Raw genomic sequence first — 6,390 nt, 5'->3', positions numbered from 1 at the left:
CTGAACTATCGAACTGAAATTCAACATGGGCATCTCAATCCGAAAACTATGTGCAGTTTCAAGATTTGGTTCGAATTGATTCAATAGTTCCTTAGGAATTGAAATGATATTTTGTCGAATCGACTTCTGAAATCTTAATTCCTATTAGAACTATCGATCTGAAATTCAACATGTGCATTTCATTTCGAAAACTATGTGCAGTTTCAAGATTTGGTTCGAATTGATCCAACAGTTTTCGAGGAATTGATATCACACTTTGCCGAATTGACCACTGAAATTTCAATTCCTATCTGAACTATCGAACTGAAATTCAACATGTGCATCTCAATCCGAAAACTATGTGCAGTTTCAAGATTTGGTTCGAATTGATCCAATAGTTCCTTAGGAATTGAAATGATATTTTGTCGAATCGACTTCTGAAATCTTAATTCCTATTAGAACTATCGATCTGAAATTCAACATGTGCATCTCATTTCGAAAACTATGTGCAGTTTCAAGATTTGGTTCGAATTGATCCAACAGTTTTTGAGGAATTGATATCACATTTTGCCGAATAGACCACTGAAATCTCAATTCCTATCTGCACTATCGAACTGAAATTCAACATGTGCATCTCAATTCGAAAACTATGTGCAGTTTCAAGATTCGGTTCGAATTGATCCAACAGTTTTCGAGGAATTGATATTCTTACTTTGCCGAATTGACCACTGAAATCTCAATTCTTATCTGAACTATCGAACTGAAATTGAACATGTGCATCTCAATTCGAAAATTGTGTGAAATTTAAAGATTTGGTTCGAATTGAATCAACAGTTTTCGAGGAATTGATATCACACTTTGCCGAATTGACCACTAAAATCTCAATTCCTATCTGAACTATCGAACTGAAATTCAACATGTGCATCTCAATTCGAAAGAATTGCTGTTTCAAGATTTGGTTCGAATTGATCCAACAGTTTTCGAGGAATTGATATCACACTTTGTCGAATTGACAACTGAAATCTCAATTCCTATCTGAACTATCAAACTGAAATTCAACATGTGCATCTCAATTCGAAAACTATGTGCAGTTTCAAGATTTGGGTCGAATTGGTTTAACAGTTTTTGAGGAATTGATATCACACTTATCCGAATAGAACACTGAAATCACAATTCCTATCTGAACTATCGAACTAAAATTCAACATGTGCATCTCAAATCAAAAACTGTGTACAGTTTCGGGATTTGGGTCGAATTGATCCAATAGTTCCTTAGGAATCGAAATGATATTTTGTCGATTCGACCACTGAAATCTCAATTCCTATCTGAACTATCGAACTGAAATTCAACATGTGCATCTCAATTCGAAAACTGTGTAAAATTTCAAGATTTGGTTGGAATTGATCCAACAGTTTTCGAGGAATTGATATCACACTTTGCCGAATTGACCACTGAAATCTCAATTCCTATCTGAACTATCGAACTGAAATTCAACATGTGCATCTCAATTCGAAAACTATGTGCAGTTTCAAAATTTGGTTCGAATCGATCCAATAGTTCCTTAGGAATTGAAATGATATTTTGCCGAATCGACTACTGAAATCTTCATTCCTATCAGAACTATCGATCTGAAATTCAACATGTGCATCTCAATTCGAAAACTATGTGCAGTTTCAAGATTTGGGTCGAATTGGTTCAACAGTTTTTGAGGAATTGATATCACACTTTGCCGAATAGACCACTGAAATCTCAATTCCTATCTGCACTATCGAACTGAAATTCAATATGTGCATCTCAATTCGAAAACTATGTGCAGTTTCAAGATTCGGTTCGAATTGATCCAACAGTTTTCGAGGAATTGATATCACACTTTGCCGAATTGACCACTGAAATCTCAATTCCTATCTGAACTATCGAACTGAAATTCAACATGTGCATCTCAATTCGAAAACTATGTGCAGTTTCAAGATTTGGTTCGAATCGATCCAATAGTACCTTAGGAATTGAAATGATATTTTGCCGAATCGACTACTGAAATCTTCATTCCTATCAGAACTATCGATCTGAAATTCAACATGTGCATCTCAATTCGAAAACTATGTGCAGTTTCAAGATTCGGTTCGAATTGATCTAACAGTTTTCAAGGAATTGATATCACACTTTGCCGAATTGACCACTGAAATCTCAATTCCTATCTGCACTATCGAACTGAAATTCAACATGTGCATCTCAATTCGAAAACTATGTGCAGTTTCAAGATTTGGTTCGAATTGATCCAACAGTTTTCAAGGAATTGATATCACACTTTGCCGAATACCACTGAAATCTCAATTCCTATCTGAACTATCGAACTGAAATTCAACATGGGCATCTCAATCCGAAAACTATGTGCAGTTTCAAGATTTGGTTCGAATTGATTCAATAGTTCCTTAGGAATTGAAATGATATTTTGTCGAATCGACTTCTGAAATCTTAATTCCTATTAGAACTATCGATCTGAAATTCAACATGTGCATTTCATTTCGAAAACTATGTGCAGTTTCAAGATTTGGTTCGAATTGATCCAACAGTTTTCGAGGAATTGATATCACACTTTGCCGAATTGACCACTGAAATTTCAATTCCTATCTGAATTATCGAACTGAAATTCAACATGTGCATCTCAATCCGAAAACTATGTGCAGTTTCAAGATTTGGTTCGAATTGATCCAATAGTTCCTTAGGAATTGAAATGATATTTTGTCGAATCGACTTCTGAAATCTTAATTCCTATTAGAACTATCGATCTGAAATTCAACATGTGCATCTCATTTCGAAAACTATGTGCAGTTTCAAGATTTGGTTCGAATTGATCCAACAGTTTTTGAGGAATTGATATCACATTTTGCCGAATAGACCACTGAAATCTCAATTCCTATCTGCACTATCGAACTGAAATTCAACATGTGCATCTCAATTCGAAAACTATGTGCAGTTTCAAGATTCGGTTCGAATTGATCCAACAGTTTTCGAGGAATTGATATTCACACTTTGCCGAATTGACCACTGAAATCTCAATTCCTATCTGAACTATCGAACTGAAATTCAACATGTGCATCTCAATTCGAAAACTATGTGCAGTTTCAAGATTTGGTTCGAATCGATCCAATAGTACCTTAGGAATTGAAATGATATTTTGCCGAATCGACTACTGAAATTTTCATTCCTATCAGAACTATCGATCTGAAATTCAACATGTGCATCTCAATTCGAAAACTATGTGCGTTTTCAAGATTTGGGTCGAATTGGTTCAACAGTTTTTGAGGAATTGATATCACACTTTGCCGAATAGACCACTGAAATCTCAATTCCTATCAGAAATATCGAACTGAAATTCAATATATGCATCTCAATTCGAAAACTATGTGCAGTTTCAAGATTTGGTTCGAATTGATCCAACAGTTTTCAAGGAATTGTTATCACACTTTGCCGAATACCACTGAAATCTCAATTCCTATCTGAACTATCGAACTGAAATTCAACATGGGCATCTCAATCCGAAAACTATGTGCAGTTTCAAGATTTGGTTCGAATTGATCCAATAGTTCCTTAGGAATTGAAATGATATTTTGTCGAATCGACTTCTGAAATCTTAATTCCTATTAGAACTATCGATCTGAAATTCAACATGTGCATTTCATTTCGAAAACTATGTGCAGTTTCAAGATTTGGTTCGAATTGATCCAACAGTTTTCGAGGAATTGATATCACACTTTGCCGAATTGACCACTGAAATCTCAATTCCTATCTGCACTATCGAACTGAAATTCAACATGTGCATCTCAATTCGAAAACTATGTGCAGTTTCAAGATTTGGTTCGAATTGATCCAACAGTTTTCAAGGAATTGATATCACACTTTGCCGAATTGACCACTGAAATCTCAATTCCTATCTGAACTATCGAACTGAAATTCAACATGTGCATCTCAATCCGAAAACTATGTGCAGTTTCAAGATTTGGTTCGAATTGATCCAATAGTTCCTTAGGAATTGAAATGATATTTTGTCGAATCGACTTCTGAAATCTTAATTCCTATTAGAACTATCGATCTGAAATTCAACATGTGCATCTCATTTCGAAAACTATGTGCAGTTTCAAGATTTGGTTCGAATTGATCCAACAGTTTTTGAGGAATTGATATCACACTTTGCCGAATAGACCACTGACATCTCAATTCCTATCTGCACTATCGAACTGAAATTCAACATGTGCATCTCAATTCGAAAACAATGTGCAGTTTCAAGATTCGGTTCGAATTGATCCAACAGTTTTCGAGGAATTGATATCACACTTTGCCGAATTGACCACTGAAATCTCAATTCCTATCTGAACTATCGAACTGAAATTCAACATGTGCATCTCAATTCGAAAACTATGTGCAGTTTCAAGATTTGGTTCGAATCGATCCAATAGTACCTTAGGAATTGAAATGATATTTTGCCGAATCGACTACTGAAATCTTCATTCCTATCAGAACTATCGATCTGAAATTCAACATGTGCATCTCAATTCGAAAACTATGTGCAGTTTCAAGATTTGGGTCGAATTGGTTCAACAGTTTTTGAGGAATTGATATCACACTTTGCCGAATAGACCACTGAAATCTCAATTCCTATCTGCACTATCGAACTGAAATTCAATATGTGCATCTCAATTCGAAAACTATGTGCAGTTTCAAGATTCGGTTCGAATTGATCCAACAGTTTTCGAGGAATTGATATCACACTTTGCCGAATTGACCACTGAAATCTCAATTCCTATCTGAACTATCGAACTGAAATTCAACATGTGCATCTCAATTCGAAAACTATGTGCAGTTTCAAGATTTGGTTCGAATCGATCCAATAGTACCTTAGGAATTGAAATGATATTTTGCCGAATCGACTACTGAAATCTTCATTCCTATCAGAACTATCGATCTGAAATTCAACATGTGCATCTCAATTCGAAAACTATGTGCAGTTTCAAGATTCGGTTCGAATTGATCTAACAGTTTTCAAGGAATTGATATCACACTTTGCCGAATTGACCACTGAAATCTCAATTCCTATCTGCACTATCGAACTGAAATTCAACATGTGCATCTCAATTCGAAAACTATGTGCAGTTTCAAGATTTGGTTCGAATTGATCCAACAGTTTTCAAGGAATTGATATCACACTTTGCCGAATTGACCACTGAAATCTCAATTCCTATCTGAACTATCGAACTGAAATTCAACATGTGCATCTCAATCCGAAAACTATGTGCAGTTTCAAGATTTGGTTCGAATTGATCCAATAGTTCCTTAGGAATTGAAATGATATTTTGTCGAATCGACTTCTGAAATCTTAATTCCTATTAGAACTATCGATCTGAAATTCAACATGTGCATCTCATTTCGAAAACTATGTGCAGTTTCAAGATTTGGTTCGAATTGATCCAACAGTTTTTGAGGAATTGATATCACACTTTGCCGAATAGACCACTGACATCTCAATTCCTATCTGCACTATCGAACTGAAATTCAACATGTGCATCTCAATTCGAAAACAATGTGCAGTTTCAAGATTCGGTTCGAATTGATCCAACAGTTTTCGAGGAATTGATATTCACACTTTGCCGAATTGACCACTGAAATCTCAATTCCTATCTGAACTATCGAACTGAAATTCAACATGTGCATCTCAATTCGAAAACTATGTGCAGTTTCAAGATTTGGTTCGAATCGATCCAATAGTATCTTAGGAATTGAAATGATATTTTGCCGAATCGACTACTGAAATTTGCATTCCTATCAGAACTATCGATCTGAAATTCAACATGTGCATCTCAATTCGAAAACTATGTGCGTTTTCAAGATTTGGGTCGAATTGGTTCAACAGTTTTTGAGGAATTGATATCACACTTTGCCGAATAGACCACTGAAATCTCAATTCCTATCAGAAATATCGAACTGAAATTCAATATATGCATCTCATTTCGAAAACTATGTGCAGTTACAAGATTCGGTTCGAATTGATCCAACAGTTTTCAAGGAATTGATATCACACTTTGCCGAATTGACCACTGAAATCTCAATTCCTATCTGAACTATAGAACTGAAATTCAACATGTGCATCTCAATCATAAAACTATGTGCAGTTTCGAGATTTGGTTCGAATTGATCCAATAGTTCCTTAGGAATTGAAATGATATTTTGTCGAATCGATTTCTGAAATCTCCATTCCTATTAGAACTATCGATCTGAAATTCAACATGTGCATCTCATTTCGAAAACTATGTGCAGTTTCAAGATTTGGTTCGAATTGTTCCAACAGTTTTCGAGGAATTGATATCACACTTTGCCGAACACACCACTGAAATGTCAATTCCTATCTGCACTATCGAA

The sequence above is a fragment of the Coccinella septempunctata genome, chromosome 1 (genome assembly GCF_907165205.1).
Source record: "Coccinella septempunctata chromosome 1, icCocSept1.1, whole genome shotgun sequence".
In the NCBI taxonomy this organism is placed as follows: Eukaryota; Metazoa; Arthropoda; class Insecta; order Coleoptera; family Coccinellidae; genus Coccinella; species Coccinella septempunctata.
This window is presented reverse-complemented; position numbering follows the sequence as displayed.